This window comes from Castor canadensis, chromosome 7 (genome assembly GCF_047511655.1).
Source record: "Castor canadensis chromosome 7, mCasCan1.hap1v2, whole genome shotgun sequence".
Lineage (NCBI taxonomy): Eukaryota > Metazoa > Chordata > Mammalia > Rodentia > Castoridae > Castor > Castor canadensis.
Genome location: NC_133392.1, coordinates 139,609,734 through 139,629,271, shown reverse-complemented (window position 1 = coordinate 139,629,271; position 19,538 = coordinate 139,609,734).

Sequence of the window (19,538 nt, the reverse complement as noted above, 5' to 3'; positions counted from 1 at the left end):
CACCTGTAATCCTAGATACTTGGGAGGCAGTATCAGGAGGATCACCATTTGAGGCCAGCCTGGGCAAATAGTTTGTGAGACCCTATCTTGAAAATACCCAACACACACACACACAAAGCCTGCAGGAGCGGCTCAACTTGTAGAGCTCCTGCTTAGCAAGCATGAGGCCATGAGTTCAAACCTCAATACCGAGAAGAAGAAGAAGAAAAAAAAGCCATGGTAAGGTTTACCCAGGCTTTAGGCAATGCTATTTCCCCAGCTGTTTGTCCCCCTAGCTTCTGACAGCACCTGGGCTGCGTACCCCATTCCCACGTGGGTCTCTTTCTCAGCTCTCTGTTCTGCTCCATTGATCAATTTGACTTTCCAACCAATAGGCTACTATTTTAATTCCATGGTGCTGAGATACACTCCCTTAGGTTCTCATTTTTCATAATCATATTGGTTATCTATGTACAGTTATTCCTCCATACGAACTACAGAATTGTATTGTCAAGTTTGCTGAATAATTCTGTAGGAATTCATATTAAAATTTCATTGAAGCCAGGTGCCAGTGGCTCACAGTTCTAGGTCAGCTTGGGCAAAAAGTTTACGAGACCCCACCTCAATGAAAAAAAAGCTGGGCACAATAGTATATGCCTGTCATTCTAGCAATGGCAGAAAGTATAAACTAGGAGGATCACAGTCCAGGCTGGCCTGGGCAAAAAGTGAGACCCCATCTCCAAAATAACTAGCGCAAAAGGTCTAGGCAGGTGCTTTTTGGGCACCTGCCTAACAAGCACATACACACTGAATTCAAATCCCAGTACTACCTAAAAAAAGAAATGTCATTGAATTTACAGATTAGAGGTATAATTGAATATTTATTATACTGAGACTTCCCACCCATGAACCCATATTTCTCTCCATTCTTTCAGGTCTTTAATTCATTTTTGTGTCTTTTCTTCATTAGAATATTACATATTTTATTAAATTATTCTGTACTTCATAATTTTGTTTCTTATTACCTTTTCTGTTGGTTGCTGCCAACGTAAAGAAGGTCATTGTTCCTTAGTGACCTTACATTAAGGAATTTTGCTGAATTCTCTTATTAATTCTAGTTATGTGTCCATCGATTCTTTTGTAAGTGTACATCTTGTATGATCTTGTGGTCTGAAAACGACAATTCCGTTTTGTGATATGTCACATTCATTCTTTTTTTTTTTTTTTTCATTTTTCTTTTATTATTCATATGTGCATACAAGGCTTGGTTTATTTCTCCCCCCTGCCCCCACCCCCTCCCTTACCACCCACTCCACCCCCTCCCGCTCCCCCCCTCAATACCCAGCAGAAACTATTTTGCCCTTATCTCTAATTTTGTTGTAGAGAGAGTATAAGCAATAATAGGAAGGAACAAGGGGTTTTGCTGGTTGAGATAAGGATAGCTATACAGGGAGTTGATGCACATTGATTTCCTGTGCGTGGGTGTTACCTTCTAGGTTAATTCTTTTTAATCTAACCTTTTCTCTAGTTCCTGGTCCCCTTTTCCTATTGGCCTCAGTTGCTTTAAGGTATCTGCTTTAGTTTCTCTGCATTAAGGGCAACAAATGCTAGCTAGTTTTTTAGGTGTCTTACCTATCCTCACCCCTGCCTTGTGTGCTCTCGCTTTTTATCATGTGCTCATAGTCCAATCCCCTTGTTGTGTTTGCCCTTGATCTAATGTCCACATATGAGGGAGAACATACGATTTTTGGTCTTTTGAGCCAGGCTAACCTCACTCAGAATGAAACATTCATTCTTATTAACATCTTTTTGATAGGTTTTACCTTTGGTAGATTGGATCATTCCTTATGTCATAGTCATTTTTCTTTTTACGTTGTTTAGGATTTCTAGTACAGTGTTGAACGGCTATATGGGGAGCCTGGTCTGGTCCCTACTTCAGTGGAAAATTTCTGAAGTGTCACAATTAGATATGATTTTTGCTGTAGATTTTTGGTAAATCACATATATTAGGTTAAGGAAATCCCGTCCTGATTAAATTATAAATTTTTCTTTAATATGTCTTGAATTTTATTGTGTGTCCCCCCTCTTTTGCTTTAGTTATTTTTCAAATAGAATGTCACTTTATGCCCGGGCTGGCCTGGACTGCAGTCGTCCTATTTATGCTTCGCTGGTAGCTGGGATGACAAGCATGCACCACCATACCCAGCTTATATTGGTTGACATAGGGTCTAGAGAACTTTTTTGCCTGAGCTGGCCTTGAACCACACACAGTCTTCTGTGTCTTCTCCTCCCAAGGAGCTAGGAGTACAGGCTTGACCCACCATACCAGGCCTTCTAAGTACTTCTTTAGTTGTATCCTACAAGCCTGAACAAGTCATGGTGATGCTCTTCCTGCCATTCAACTGCAAATATTTTACAATTTCAACTATAATTTACTCTAGTCCGTGGATAGTTTTCAGAAGTTTGTATGTGTTTAGCTTTCAAATAAACTTAATCAATATTATATTAAATAATTTAGCCTGGACACAGTGACTCTTATCTGTAATCCCAGCTACTCAGAGACAATCAGGAGGATCATAGGTGGAGGCAACTCCAGCAAGAAGCTAGTGAGACCCCATCTCAACTAGGCATGGTGCCCATCACTTCAGCTACTCCTGTAAATAGGAGGATCATGGTCTGGGGTCATAAGACCCAATCCAAAAAATAACTAAAGCAGAAAAAGGGGGAGGGGGAGCCTGCTAGCATGCATGAGGCTCTGAGTTCAAACCCCAGTACCACCAAAAAAAATTAATTGTGATCATATAATATGATCTATATAATGTAGATTTTTTAGAGAAGTATTTAAGATTTTCTGTGTGATCTTATACATTGCCAGTCATTGTTATTATTTTTGTGTGGTTGAAAAATAATATAAATTATAACTTTAATAGAGTAAGATTTTCTTGTCTTTCTGTATTAACTTGAGTGTTTAAATCATGTTTTTCCAATCCAAAGTTATCTATAGCAACTTGGATCTATAGTGTTCCGTACAGAAGTGATAAAGTACTCCAGGTATTTTAAGCAGAATGAGGTTTAATGTAAGTGGGCACTGGGTGTTTTCCCAAAGTAGGAGTGGATTCGAAGCTGTTGCAGTGGACTCTAGCTGGGCCTGTGGACGGTATTTACTCTAATCTCAGAGGTCTAGGCAGGACCACGGACATTGTTACTACTGCTTCTCAACGTTCACAACTGGTGAGACCAGACACTGATACAGAAACACACCACAGCTCCAGACTCTGCTTAGAAGCAGGACCAGCCTCAGGTTTTGGCGCGCCTCTGCTTTTCCAGTCTTGCAGTGACTGGAAAAGTGCAGTGGGTTGTTGGGGACAAGTTCACATCTGGAGCCCCAGCTGTAAGGGTTCTGGGAAACGGCTTTCCTTCCCATCCTCTGCAGAGCAGGAAGGTGTGAGCACAGGGTGATGGATACGGTCAGTTGGCACTCACGATTCATCTACTTGATCCGTCAGTTTCTCAGTGCTGTTTCCAAATCTCACACTGTCGTCATGGACTCATCAGGTTTTCCCTTCATGTCTGTTAAGTTCCTGTTTCATATAGTTCAAAGCCCCTTTTTAGAAGTATACAAATTCATCCATTTTATCTTTTTGGAAATTGTAGCTTTCACCAGCCAAATGTCATCTCCCCTTTCTTCCTATTAATGTTCTTTTGCTTGAATTTAGATCTTATGATATTAGTGTTGTTATGCTGCTTTCTTTTGGTCAGTATTTACCTTGTGTCGTTTTTTAAAATTTTTTTACTCCCTTTTTTGTGATTCTGACATTTGAACTCAGGGGCTTGCTCTACCACTTGAGCCACCAGTCCATATTTTTCTATCCTTTTATTGTCAGTCTCTGTGTAGTTTTTTCCTCAATGTCTCTTTAAGTGGTATATACCAAAGCTAGATGTTAGAAATCCAGTCGTTGCATCTTTGTCTCAGCAATGTGTATAACCTCTTCATCTTACTGTGACGCCTGACCCATTTGGTCTTGTTTCTACCATTATTTTTCACACTTTCTTCTTACCACCCATTCTCTTCTCTTTTGGGTCCTTTTTGCCATCTTTAGGATGTATCAACTCTTTCTTCAAGAAAGTCTAAATTGTCACCACTCAGCACAGCTGTGCCTCTGAGTTCTGGGCTGCGGTGAAGACACTGGACCTCCCTGTGCCTCTGGACTCCTAGCAGCTGAGGACACAGCCAGATGCTCCAGGAGTCAAGGTCCTCATACTGCAGGGATGTGGACACAGGGCCAGGAGGAAGCTGGAGTTGAGTTTACTTGGGTGGATATGCTTGTGCTATGACAAATGGCCCTTTTCCAAGGTTGACAGATGCTGCTGGCTCCCTGACCAAGACTGCTGATGGGCACACATGACATCAGCACCACATCCCTGCTGATGATGACGTGGACACCTGGCTGAAGTAGCATCAGCCAGTTTTCTCCACTGCGCTCCATCCCATCTCCAGGGCCCTCCCATTCCACTCTTGGGGAGGGAGTCATTACACATGGCCACAGCTAAGCACTGGAGACATATGCACCCCTGCCTTGCAGGTGAAGACTGTGCATGGTATTTGGAATTTTGCATGGGAGACCAGTCCCTTCTCAATCATGTATTTCTATCAGTTATTCAGTCATTTATATAAGTGGGGACTTAAGGATATATGTTCCCTACTTTGGGCTGCAATGCAATGCTACTTTATTTTTTTGTTGCTCGAACAATTCCGGTTTAGGCTCCTAGGGGCCCTTTTAGTTAGTTCCTGTGTCTCTGACTTTTTGACATACCACCATCAGTGTGTGTGTGTGTGTGTGTGTGTGTGAGTGTGTTATATTTCCTATCTCCTTGGAAACCTTTCACCCCTCAATTTTGAACAAAGTTGAGACCAAGACTGACCCTTCCTTCCCTCACTCCTGTCACTTGCTACTGGGCCTCTGAGCCCTGAGCCCTGGCTGCACCTTTGAGCTCAGACACCTCAGAGCTTCTGGGACCTTGCCTTTTCCCACCTCTCCCACCCTTGCCCTGCAAAAATAGTGCCCTTTCTCCTGGCTGAGTTTGTCTTCCAGCTCAGCCCCAGAAAAGCTTTGTGAAAAGTATGTAGCTGCCACCCCCAGGGTGTGTGAAGGAACTTAGCTAAAGAACAAAACAACAAAACAGGCCTATTACTTCTGAAACCTACCTTATCTTCTGCATTCCTGAACATCAGATAAACTCTTTGACTGGCAGTCACCTGCTATGTCTCAAAGCATCAGTTTCCTCATCTGTAAAAAAGAAATAATAATAACCACCAAAGAGCTCCCATTGGCTGAGTACCTGCTATGGGTATCAGGTGAAAACCACCCAACAGAATGCCTGGCAACATAGCAAGTGCTCATTAAATAAGGTGTTATGGGCTAGACCTCTCCCCAGCCTCCCCCACTCATGCATCCTCTGCACTCATGCTAAAGGCCAGCCATGACACTGTCACACTCTCCTCACAACCCTTCCAGAATCTGGAATTCAGAAACCCACTTGAATTCAAGGTCGTTCCAAACCTTGCCTGGTCTCTGCCTCCAGCCTCATCCTCCCTGTCTCTGAAATTCCATCAGACTGTTCCTGTTCCCCAAATGGGCCTCACACATCCCACCTCTTCCCCTTTGCCTGAGTTGTGACGTTCTGCCATGTCCCTCCAGGCTTCTTCCATCTGGGGCTGCCCAGGCCCAGGTTTCTGACTCAGGAAAGCCTTTCCCAGCCACAGTGCTTCCCTTGAATAATTGTGAATATTCACTGTCTGTCTGCTCCCCGCCCCACTGGCCCAGCTGCCCACTGGTCAGGGTCCTGTATTTTTGGAGCAGGTGGTAAGAAAGACAGAACATGGCTTGAAGGTCCACAGACCCGAGTGTGAGACACACTGGATGGTGGCTCGAAGGCTCTCCAGCTTATCAGCCATGTGGCCTCACACAAATTCCCCAACCTCTTTGAACTTCATTTACTTTATTTATCAAATGACAATGGTGATAGTAGCAACTTTGGAGCAGTGCTGTGAAGACTGAGGCTGATAATGCAGGTGACACACATCACGTACTGCCCCCCACTTAGACAGAGCTTTACAAATGGTCCCTTCCTGTCTCCTTAACGTCAGGCAGCCAGGTCTGCCTGCTCTGCCAGGCTTCACTTATTGATGGATTCAAGGCTAAAAATAGAGCTGCAGCCTTGGGGAGCAGGTCCTTCCAGAGCCAGGAATTGATGCCCTTGGTGCCAGGATGAGGAAGGAGCCTGCTTCTCCCTCCAGGGACCTCTCAGAGAAGCACGGACCTCAGTGGCACTGCTTCTCAGGGCAGCGTGCAGAGGCCAGCTGGCCCAGGCAGATGCATTCTCAGGGCAACAACACCACAATCCATGTGCCAGCTTCTGCCCCAGCTCCACCATGCACTGCTGGCTGTGTGACCTCGGGCAAGCAACTTTCCTTTCCAGAAAACTGTTATTACTCCCCAACCTGGGACACTGACAGTGTTCATAACATTGATCGTTACAACAGAAAACTGATATTCGCAGAGGTCTTGAGGCTCTGGAACTCTTGGTGATGGTGTCCCCTCTCCAAGCTTCAGTTTCTGCATCCCTGAAATAGGCACAGTAGCCCTGACCTACAAAGCTGTTGTGAGAACCCAGGAAGACAAAGTATTCAGCAGGTCATCACCCATCTGAGGGCACAGACAGTAGAGACAGAAATTTATTTCTGCTTGCTGCTATTGATCGTCCAGTGTTGGAAAATGCAGAGAAACACATCCAACAGAAAAACTTGCTTCTCAGGCTGCTCACAAGCTGGTGGGTTAGTAGAGAAACCACTGCTATGCAATCCACTTCCCTGCTGTCAGCTCAGTCCTCCTGGCAAGTTGCTTTGTATCCCAGGACAAGACGCTGATTTAATTAAAGTAGACCCTGAACTGTGGGCAGTGGCCCCTGTTTTCTTTTCTGAAGCTTATTTTTCACAGTGATGTCAAGGGTGCAAATCTGGCTCCCAAGGGCACCGAGCCAGCCTGCTACAAGTAGACACATTGGGATGGCCCCAATTCAGGGCCATGGTCCTGGATTGTCTCTGCCCTTCCCTTCTTCCTGGGACAGGACATCAGGCTCCAACCATCAGCCCTTTGTTCATTTCTGACCCTGAAATGGATACAGAATTGCATCACAATAACATTTATACAAACACACAGTATCAAGGGAAAAAGAAAGTACAGCAGTCCTGCAGCAGGTCACAAGCCTTGGACACAGACACCGTGCAGTGTGAGAGGAAATCCATGTTCCACCAAGATGACATAAAAAGGAAGAAGCCCAGGTGATCAGCTGAGAGTGTAAGCGACCCCTAAAGGATGCATCCCGCCAGTGCGAATGCCCATCTGGCAGCAGGAATGCAGGTCCTGGATTCTCATCCTGGGTTTGGACCCCAGCTGTCTCACTGCATGACCTGGGCCAGGCACTTAACCTCTCACCCTCTTCATTCCCCAGAGAACATATCGCTTTGCTTGGTTGCATACTTATTAGTATTCTTGCTTGAAGACAGCAGAGTGCACTCGGGCTAGTTAAAGTAGAAAGGGGATTTAGTAAAGATGTTAGAGAAAAGGCTCTGGATGCAGCTTTTGGGAGTCTCTCCAAGACACACTGCAAAGTTGGACTCATGGAGACCTGCTTCCACTGTCTCTGGTTCCAGAACCACATTGCTTTGGCCACCATCCAGGACAGCAAAAAACAGCTGGCCCATAGGCAGCTATGTGCACACATCACTCATCTCCCACCTGGTATCTCGGGTAGAGGTATGAACAGGGAACCGAGGTCACACACAGCATGCTAGCTGTGAGGGAGGCTGCTTTGGGCTTCGGAAAGGAGAAACTTAAGTTATTGGGAGGAATCCAAAATATTGGAAGAAATGTTAAAAACAGTTGAGCAGTGATGAATGACAAGTGTTCAGTCCATCTTCCTTCTTGTCTGTTTTCTCCACTGAGATTGCAAACTCCGTGCAGACAGGGATCGTGAATGTCTTATTCACCATGCATCCTCGCCATCTAACACCGGCCTGTGATCAATGGGTATCTAGATGTGGGTACCAACAGAATGTCTGTGCTTTGTGCTGCTGGCCGGCTCAGTCTCACAGGGATGCAGCTGCGTGGCCTTGCCTTTGGGAAACCGCTCTTTCTTTGTGGGGTGTCCATTCCTCCCCAACCTCTTGCATGAATTGCAAAGTCATCTTGATCTTTCCGTTCTCAGCTTTGTCTCACCTCTTTCTGGAGACCTTACTTGATGGACAGTAACTCCATTCCTGCCACCGCCGTGGTCATCACTGCCACATCCTCGCACTGGGCACCCGGTTTGGTGGGATGGTTAAGAAGGCAAGTTCTGCCTGATTTCAAATGTTGACTTTAGCTCTTCTCAACTGTTGAAACTTGGGTAAACCATGTAACCATTCGGAGGCTCACTCTTCTCAACCTGGACTACATAACAAGACTCTATTTTCAAAAGAAAAAAAAAAAACGATAAAAATGAGTCACTTGTGCCAATCCCTCCAAAAGTAAAAAAAGCTGGGAGGTTGTGAAGAAAATTTTCTTCTACATGGTTATTTGAAACTAAACCCTTCCGGACACCTCTGACAGAAGGCTTTTTGGCTAAGACCTCTATTAGAGACAGAAAATGACTATTTCTATGACTCCAAACATATTTTTAGTTATCCATACTCATGGAGTTATTTTAAAAAAAAACAAGAGTTTCCCCTACACAATTTATTTAATTGGATGTCTTCTGATTTTGACTCCCTCTTACATTCTTCTTTATAATGATTTTTTTTTCTACCTTTAGACTTAAACAACAGGTTCAACAGATTCCTTTTTTTTTTTTTCTTGAGGTCCTAAGGATTAAGCCACTCTACCAGCCCTTTCTTGTGAAGGGTTTTTTTGAGATAGGGTTTCGTGAACTATTTGCCTGGGGCTGGCTTTGAACCATGATCCTCCTGATCTCTGCCTCTTGACTTATATATTTCAACTATTGCAACTCCTCCTCTTCTCGTGTACTAATGTATCCCATCAGGAAACCTACAAAGCTAGGTTGGCCAACACCCTAACTCCCTCAAGACTGAGCTATGTTTAAACACAAGGGGAGATTATAACAGGTACTTAGAACCTGCCCTTTTTTTTTCTTTTTTTTTTTTTTTGCAGTACTGAGGTTTGAACTCAGGGCCTACAACTTGAGCCACTCTGCCAGCCCTGTTTTATGATAGCTTTTTTTGAGATAGGGTCTCATGAACTATTTGTCCCCAACTGGCCTGGAACCATGATCCTCCTGCTGTCTTCTGAGTAGCTAGGATTATAGGCATGAGCCACTGATGCCCAGCTAGAAACTGCTTTTCTAAAAAGCACTGACTCCTTACTTGGCCCCACAAGTTAACTGGAAGCAGCATAAAAAGCCTGGCCTCCCTACCTTCATTTTATACCTTTTTTGCTCTGAGAAGCCACCTTGGAATCTAGGAAGGAGAGAACAGATCAATAACATCTTGGAACAAGAGTCAAAAATAGGCCAAGCATGGTAACTTAGTTCTGTAATCTCAGCTACTTGGGAGATGGAAATTGGGATGATCATGTTTGAGTCCAGTCCATGCAAAAAGTTAATGAGACCCCCATCTCAACAAAAAAGGTATAGGCATGATAGTGCATGCCTGTCATCCCAGCTATGTGAGAAATGAAAAGTAGAAAGATCATGGTCTAGGCCAGCCTGAACCAAAAAAAACAAAAACAACAACAACAAAAAAAAAACCCTACCTGAAAAATAACCTAAATCAAAAAAGGACAAGGGGACAGGATGGGTACTGGTTGGTGGCCCATGCATGTAATCCTAGCTACTCAGAAGACAGAGAGCAAGAGGATCATGGTTCCAGGCCAGTCCAAGCAAATATTCATGAGACTTTATCTCAAAAATACTCAACACAAAACAGGGCTGGTAGAGTGGCTAATTGGTATAGCACCTGCCTAGCAAGCACAAGACCCTGAGTTCAAACCTCAGTACTGCCAAAAGAAAAAAAGAGAGTCAAAGTTACCCCACAGACTCAATGACTTTCTTCTCATAATTGGGCCCCACCTAAGCAATCCTGGGGAAATGGTCAACCTGATCACCTCTGATCAGTGAGCCACAGCTATAAATGGGACTGTTTAATCATGACACATACCTCTCACCCCTGGCCCCAGTTCTTCCCCTATTTAAACCTATTTAAACGTCTGTACTCCAAAGGTGGGCTGAAGTGCTTACTTTTGCTTTCTCACAGCATACCCAGGCCTGGTAACAAATCTCCTGCCTCTGTCAAAAAACAACAGTAGCTAAGTGAGAGGATTGTCATAAGGTATAAATGAAAGAGTGCAGGGGAAGTTCTTCGAGCACCTGCCACCACCATGATGGTTATGTGCTAAGGCTTTCAGGACCACATTGCAATGGCTACCACATCCGTACCCCAACCCAACTGAGGCCTTCTGGAAACCAGAAACTAGGGTGTCCTTTCATATCCTGCCACCCAGATCAGATGTTCAAACAATGCTTGTTGGACAAAGTCAACCAAAGAAACTGCAAATGCAAGGATGAAAAGAAAAAACATTTAAAATTTGCGTAACAGAAAAATAACTAAAATTAAAATCCACTTGGGAATAGAGGAAAATGGCAAATAGCTAATGTCTATATCATGTCAAAATTCCATACACAACAATGAAAAACACATGAGTTGCTAAGAGACACCTGTCCAAAGGTCACGGGCAGGGGACTCAAGAGAGGAGCCAGATGTCTTAATTAAACACAGAAGAATGATCGAGCTTCCCTCAAAGAAACAGAAATGAGATATAAATGAAAGCATCAATAATAACACTACAGAACTCAACACAGAATTATTTATAACACCAAAAGAGTCCAAGAGCAGAAGGATGGCAACATAAACAATGGTATGGTGTTTCACCATTAAATAATTACGAAAACGTTTAAGCAAGTGCCTTGCTATAGTAAGTTTATAAGAAGTTAAATTTAAAGCCCGACACACTGTGCAAAATGTTCATCTGGACTTGGTGAAAGCTTGGCAGAAAACATGAGAAAATGAAAACACATTACCTTGGTAAAAAGAAAAGCTTTCCTAAGAACCCACCATATGAGGCCTCTGTACCAAAAGTTCACACACAGGTTTTGTCACTTACATCCCCAGTGAGGTCAGAGTTGTTCCTTTACAGGTAAGACAACTAAGGCACAGCAAGAGACAATGAAACCGGGTTGAGGTGGCCAAGTCAATAATTGGCAGCAGGATGCCAACCCTGGTGTGCTGGACTCCAAGTCCAGTGCTGTCTCCAAAGTATCAGAGGTGGATGGGGGCCAGAGGCTTTTTTTGCTTTTTAAACACTTGTTTTAGTGCTGCTTAAATGTCATTTGCACAATTAAAATACAATTCAAAGAAAAACAAAGCCAGGCATGGTAGTGTATATCTGTAATCCCAGCTACTCAGAAGAATAAGGCAAGAGGATCACAAATTTGAGGCCAGCCTGAGCAACCTAGAGAGACCCTGTCTCAAAATAAAAAAGGATGTAGCTCAGTGGTAGAGCACTTGAACTAGCACGTGCAAAATTCTGGGTTCAATCCCTGAAAGGAAGGAGTAAAGGAAGAAAAAGGGCATGGAGAAGCCATTTTAAATCTAAAAAATAAGAGAGAAGGCCACTGTCCCTCAAAGTTTCGCATGCTGAAGACTTGGTCCCAGTGTTACCTTGAAGAGATGGGATCTAGTGAAAAGTAATTAGGCACCACCATTGGAAGGGATTAACATCAGTCTCATGGGGATGGATCTATTGTCATGGAGAATGGGTCATTATAAGGGAGCCTGGTATACCTCCCTGAATCCATCTTCTACCATTTGCCACTCTCAGACACACTCAAACAACTGAGATGTCATCTGCCATGAGGCCCTCACCAGAGCCAAACACTTGCCAGTGCCATGCTCCTCAATCTGTAGAAGGAGAGCTAAAAAAATCTTCAAGAAGTGCCCAGCCTCAGGTACTTTGTTACAGTAACACAAAACAGACAAGGACAACAACAAAGAGGAAGCACACTATAGTTTGTCCCTGTGGACTTGTATAGGAGTTTTATCCCCAATCTCATATGTTAAGGGTATTAAGAGGGTGGAGAGATAATGTGACTGTGGTGTCTAGAAATGGGGCCTTTGGAAAGGGATTGGATTAGGTCATTAGAGAGGAGCCTACCTCATCAGATACTGGTGGCTTTATAAGGAGAGGGAGAGAAACCTCACAGTTACAGGGACACACACACTCCTGACATGTGATACAGCCGAAGGGACCTTCTCCAGAGCCTCCATCACACAGTCTGGACCTCCAGAACTGTGAGAGAAATAAACCTCAAAAGGCTGGCTGACTAACACAGACCACATACACATAAGGAGTCTCTGAAAAAGTGAACTAAAATATCAAATATCATCCAACAAGTATTCTGAAATGTGAGTCAAGAAAATGTTTTAAGCCAGGTGCTGGTGGCTCACACCTGTAATCCTAGCTACTCAGGAGGCAGAGATCAGGAGAATCACAGTTTGAAGCCAGTCCAAGCAAATAATCCATGAGACCCTATCTTGAAAAAAACCATCACAAGAAAAGGCTGGCAGAGTGGCTCAAGTGATAAGGGCACCTGCCTAGCAAGGGTGAGGCCCTGAATTCAAACACTAGTGCCACCAAAAGAAAATGTTTTAAGAAAAAAGGAGAGTGACAAGTTAATGAGACCCAGAAAAAATAATTGATAATAAGTATCTTCTAATAAAAAGTTATAAAGATTGTAAACTTTAGCAAGTATCCTTTGGGCACACAGACAAAAAGGGGCAGGATGCATACAAGGGGAAATACCAGGCTGGCCTCTGATTTCTTTACAGCAGCATTTGGTGTTAGAATACAGTAGAATGACACCTACAGATTCATCCAGGACAGAGAGTGTGACTCGAGAGTTTTATCTTCAGCCAAACTGTGTTTGACTATAAAAGCAAAAGACAAAAATTTTGAACATGCGTGGGAAGTTTGTAGGCTGAGGCAAAAGCACGGCCTGGCTTTGTTAGAACAGGGCTTCTTCCTTGTGGCGACCTGGAGTTTTAGTCAGAGTTTTATTTACGTTTTTATGCAACAGATCCATAAAGACGCAAGTATGTGTTGGGTCATGTGTCCAGGAATATAAATGAGCTCTGTACCAAGTGCTACAGAGTGATAGGACTGTTGGCCTGAAGACATGAGCTGGTCTGTGAAAGATGAAGAGGGGTCAGGCACCGGTGGCTCATGCCTGTAATACTAGCTACATGGGAGGCTGAGATCGGAAGGATCAAGGTTTGAGGCCAACTTAGACAAACAGCTCACGAGGCTCCATCTTCAAAATAACCAGAGCAAAATGGACTGAAGACTCAAGTGGTAGAGCACCTGCTTTGCAAGCACAAACACTGAGTTCAAATCCCAGTCTCACCAAAAAAAAATAATAATAAGGAGGAGTAAAGGAGAGAGAGGGCATCCCAGACAGGAAGAGTGTGTGCCAAAGCAGGAGTGTCTGTTCCATGCCTTCTATGCTCTACAATAGAAGCTAAGATGTCATCGAGGGTGTGGTCTGGAATGCTCAGATGTTCATCAGTTATTTTAGTTTTTATTTATTTATTTATCTTTTGGTAGTGCTGGGGTTTGAACTCAGGGCCTCATGCTTGCTAGGCAGGCACTTTACCACGTGATCCCCTCCTGTCCAAATGTTCAAAATGGAATGAGTGGGTGAGCTCAAAGCATCCAAGATTGGGAAAGGGCAGCAGGCCTTGAATGCTGGGCTTCCAGAAGGCTAAACCTTATACCATAAGCTACGTGGTCATGGATAACTGCAGTGTGAGAATGACTGTTTCATTGCAAGAAGTTTCAAAGGCCGGGCGCTGGTGGCTTATACCTGTAATCCTAGCTACTCAGGAGACAGAGATCAGAAGTATCACGGTTCAAAGCCAGCCTGGGCAAATAGCTTTAGAGACCTTATCTCAAGAAAACCCATTACAAAAAAGGGCTGGTGGAGTGGTTCAGGGTGTAGACCCTGAGTTCAAACTCCAGCACTGCAAAAAAGAAGGTCTAGAGGTTTTGTGAGGATTTGAGTTCTGCCATTCCACATCACGTAACTAGCAGTCATTCTTAATGTTGTACGTTAGAGTTGTCTATGCAAAGTCAGGGACAAGGCCAGGCTGCCCACTGACACTGCTTTTGTTCAACACTGTATTGGAAGTTCCCACCAACCCAGAGAGAAAAGGAAAAGAACCAAAGAGTTTGAGGATTATGACACTATCTGAATGCTTTTCATTGTTGAGTCAAGGAAAGTGCTTATATATTCCCTTTCTGAAGCCTTCTGTTTTTCCTGGAGTTGTTTGCTGTTGTTTTTGCATTCTGGGGATGGAGCCTAGGGCCTCACACATGCTAGGCAAGCATTCTACCACTGAGTCACACCCCCAGCTTTCCTTGAGTTTTTGTTTGTTTGTTTTTGGCAGCACTGGGGTTTGAACTCAGAGCCTCATGCTTGCTAAGCAGGCATTCTTACTGCTTGAGTCTCTCCACCAGCCCTTTTTCTGTGATGGGTTTTTTCAAGATAGGGTCTCTTGAACTATTTCCCCAAGGCTGGCCTCGAACCGTGATCCTTCTGATCTCGGCCTCCTGAGTAGCTAGGATTACAGGGGTGAGCCATGGGCACCCAGATTTTCCTGGAGTTCCTTTTCTTTATTCTTGCACTGTTTGCCTTTATTATTGAGGGCAGAATCTTCTAAGAACTCAGAAGGGCCACTATTCTTTTTTCTTTCTTTCTTTTTTTTGCCTGATTTTTGAGACGGTTTTGCTATGTAGCCCAGGCTCACCTCAAGTTCACTATCATCCTGAGTGCTAGAACTACAGGTGTGTCCTACCATGCCCTGCTAAGCTTGCTATTCTTATTCCCATTTTACAGATGGGAAGGAAGCTGTGAGGGGTTGGCCGAGTCCACCGGCAACACACCGTGAAGCTGGAACTCTTGCCTGTCTCATGGGGTGACTCCATCAACCCCATACAAAGACATGAAGAATACTTGGGGGTAAAGGACAGAAATACAGGGTCTCAGTTCTTTGAATTCCTCCAAATTCACAAAACGAATGACTAGGTGCCAAAGTGCACCTTGAGTGACAGTTTTCTGAAGTAATAAATGGAGGGCCACCCACGCTGGCCAATGTTCAACTCTCCGAAGGGGCCAAGCACCTCAGGACTTTTGTACATCCATCCCTTGGCCTGAAGTGCTCTTTCTTGGCTCTTGGGCTGGCTCCCTCACATTCTTCAGTTCTCCACCTTCTGGCACTTCATCAGAGAGCCTCACCCAGCGCTCCTTATCACCACTTCCCTGGGCTGCTCCAGGCTTTGTGACCAAGTCAGGCTCCTATCTCGCCTGCGGGAGATGCTTCCAGGTCTCATACAAATGAAGGTGTCTATCGAACCTTGTCACCAAACTAGCCCATTCCTGTGGGCTCTCTGCGTGGAAGCTAGTATATCCCATCCCTATCCTCTGCAGAAATGCATGAAGTAGAACATTTAGAAAATCCCATGATTTTCTGGAAGAACCCAAGAAAGGACATTTTAGGCTTAGGCAAACACTTATCTTTTTTTAGTGGTACTGGGGATTGAACCCAGGGCCTCATGTATGCTAAACAAACACTCAACCACTGAGCTACACCCCATCCTGAGAGGACATTTTAGAGAAAGAAATCCCTCACTCATTCTCTCCAGACCCCCACATGGATTCATCGATTTAGTCAACACATTTTTCGAGCGCTGCCCACGTGCCAGTCTGTGCTCAGCAGGGTGAGGGCTCGTGGTCCAAGGGCAAGTGAGGGCCCAGATCCAGCTGTAGTCCAGAGTCATGTCTACCCCCAAAGGATGCCCTTCCCTAATTCCATCAAAAGTCCAGGGGCTGGCAGCAGTCCTGCCCACGAACAAACTCACCCCACAGCCCAGTGGGAGGCAGACACACAGACAATTAAATATGTCATTAGAATTCACCCTTGTTTGCTAATGAACACTGGGTTTCTGAGAAGGGAGGGAGGGAGGGAGGGAGAGAGGGAGGGAGGCGCAGGGTCTCCTGGCTCCTAAACCACATCCAGCTCTGAAGCGGGACAGAGACAATCTAGCTACACCCACATTGGTGTCAAGCATCAGCTCTGGTCTCCAGCATCAATCTCTCCCTCTTCGTGACCCCTTTGATGACAAACACAGGTCCCTTAGATCCTGAAGTTCCCTACACTTGACCTTGCCAACTCCTTCAGCTGAGCTCAGCTCTCCTTCCCTTTGCTGCCAAGACTCATGTTCGGATTTACCTGCTGCCTGATGCAGAGGCTTTGGTGAAATGGTTCTGCAGTTGTACTTCCTGTCCCAGTCGCCTAAAGGCGACTTGCAGCCCAGGGTGGGGAGGCAACAGACCTGAGCAACAGCCATCTGCCATACTCAAGACTCCACTCACAGTGATGGCTAAAACCACCAAACACCTAGAAGTAAACAGACAGGAATAAAATAGCATAGCTCTACCGAAGGGCACAAAAGGACATGTGAGTAATAGAAAGAGACACCGTGTTCCTGGATGGGAAGACTCAGCACTGTAAAAACGTCACTTGTCTCCAAAGTAATCTATAAACCTAATGGAAGTCCAATAAAAATAGCCAAGACATTTTGGGGGAAATTTGACAAGCTGATTCTCATGTTAATCTACAACATGAGAGGAAAAAACTACAAAGAAGATACGCAAGAATAGAAGACCCAAGAAAAACATAACATTTTGTCATAATAAAATATACATAATATTCACTATTTTAACCCCTTTAAGCATACAGTTGGTGTGGTGTTGAGTATACTCACAATGTTTTATAATCATCACCACCATCCCTCTCTAGAACTTTCTCATCATCCCAAACTGAAATTCTGTACCTATTAAACAATAATTCCCCATTTCCCCCTCCTCCCATAAGAAAAAAATTAAGAGAATAAAAATGAGAACAGTCAAGCCAGAGATAAAAATGTTATAAAACAAGATAAATTCCATCTATCTATCCACCTATCTATAATATGTAAAACATTTCAAATCCATGAGGAAAACACAGGCTATTTAACAAACAGCCCTCCAGTTTGAGAAATATAAAAATATGAACTATACCTTACCCTGGACACCCATACAAAGTTCCTTTGAATTAAGATCCAAACTTAAAAATCAAAACCCCATAAAAGCATTAGAAGAAAAATAGGAAAGATGGCTAGATTTTTCTTTTCGTTTTTATTAGCATACACAGATTTGACTACACAAAAACAGTTAACTTCTGAATAACAGAAGACAAAGTTAAAAGACAACACACTGGGAACGCAAGCCTACTGTAGACATGCAAGAAGGCAACAAGAGCGTATTTTGAAATAATAACAATTTTGCTTTCATTTTTCTCACTTCCTCATATCAATCAGAGGCTCCACTGTACGTCCAGGAGAATTAGTGCTTTTATAGCAAGAATATAAAGAGGGAGAAACAGTCAATGTTCCCATGTCATTGTTTTTGTAACTTCCCAGACAGTCTACTGAAGCCCACATCAGAAACCACACGCTTGAAAGCCAAAGCCTTTGATTTGCAAGACGCTGCTTTTGCTGAGAGAAGGAAATGCTCTTGAAAATCAAAGGGGAATGTCCTGAAGGAAGCTGGAGGTAAAATTTGTGCCTTAACTATAGATTGAAAAGCACTTGTGAAGCCTCAGACTGTGTGCCCTGGGGAAGTAAATTGGGCCATGGGCCTGGAGAAAAGGAGTGGGAGTGAGCCATGACCTCGTTAGAGGTCAGGGGGGATCTGGGAGGCAGAACTGGCTCTGCAGGACTGCCTGGAAGGTAGGGAGTCAATACCCAGAGAGAGCTAAGCCCCCTGCATCATCACTGTGGGGGTTTCCAGGGGCCTGGGCCATCACCAATAGACACTCAAGTGTATGCCACAGGCAGCTTTGGCTGGAGAGCCACTAACCACTCAGCTTCTCACTGACGACAAGGACTTCCACTGCCAGCTGTCTGGCGTGTCAGGAGTGATGCCCACTCCTGTCCTGAGGCCTTTCTCACAATGCATTTCCTTTTGTGTGGCTCGGACTTCATTGGCCTCCCACCCCAGAGTGGGATCTTTGACACCCACAGAGGAGACCGTAAGAAGTGAAGACCCCAGCAATCTGTGCTTGGGTAGCACTAGATCATGATAAAATCTACCCTGGCTAAACAGCTCTACAATATGTAAAGAGGTCCTGTAAGTCAACAGAAAGAGACCTACAACCAAATAGAAAAATGGGCAGAAGATATGAAAGAGAAGTCATAGAAGAAACACAAAAATCTACAAGGAACGTGAAAGATATGTGCTCTCAGTTCTAACCCGGAAAACCCAAGTTTTGCTGAGCAAATTGGCAAAATATTAAAAGGCAGATAAGGAAATAAAGCACTCTTATTGCCACTAGTAGAGGCGGTGGCGATTTTGTACAGGCTTTTAAAAGACAATTTGACAATTCCACAGAAATAGTGAATGTGCATGCCTTGAAACTCAGCAGTCCACTTCAACCAAAACATCCAACCAGGAGATTGTCGACAAAATGATAATGGGATCTGTCTAATACATGTTTGTGGAGTTTTTCACTGTTGTGAAAAATTGAGTCACAATTGGGTATGGTGGTCCACACCTATAATCCCAGTACTTGAGAGGCAGAGGCAGCCAGCACCACAAGTCCCTGTCTCAAAAACTCAAGGATTGGGAATATTATTTAGTGGTAGAGCACTTGCCTAGCATGTGCAAGACCTGAGTCCCATCTCTAGGACCACAAAAATAAATAAATAAATAAAAAGCAAAAGAGCCATAGAAACTGGACTCAGAAGGAGGAAGAAAACACAGAGCAACTGACTAAGAGTTAGAGATGGAGGTCAGAGGCAGACATGGGCCCAGGGTGAATATACCAGTACAGAGACAGGGGAGATGGGGAGGAGACAGGAAGACACCGAGGCAGACAGAACGATGGGGAAGAGTGAAACAGAAAGTGACAAATGAGAGGTAAGGAGAGATAGACAAATGGGTGGACAGGAGCCTGATAGCACCCAGGACAAAGGCTAGAACTTGCTTGGACCTCTGGAGGGGCCCAGCCCCATGACATCTCATCAGGATCTCAGCAATCCCACCTGCCCCTTGACGCCCCATCAACCACTGGGCCTAAGCCAGGTGGCTGAGCAGCAGCCCCCCTTTCAACCCCATTCTCAGTTAGGAAGCTCAGGAAACTCTTGTGGCTGCTCAGGTGGCAGTGATGTGATCAAGTTTGGGTTTTCACAGAGCCCGTATCTGTGCTGAAAAAAAAAAAAATAGGTCAGGTCCAGAAAAACCACTTTGAGAAATACCGGGTACTCCTAAGAACAAGGGAGGGGTACAAATGCTCTCGTATCACACAAATGTGTGTGCTTATGTGCAGGTACACACACACACACCCCCCA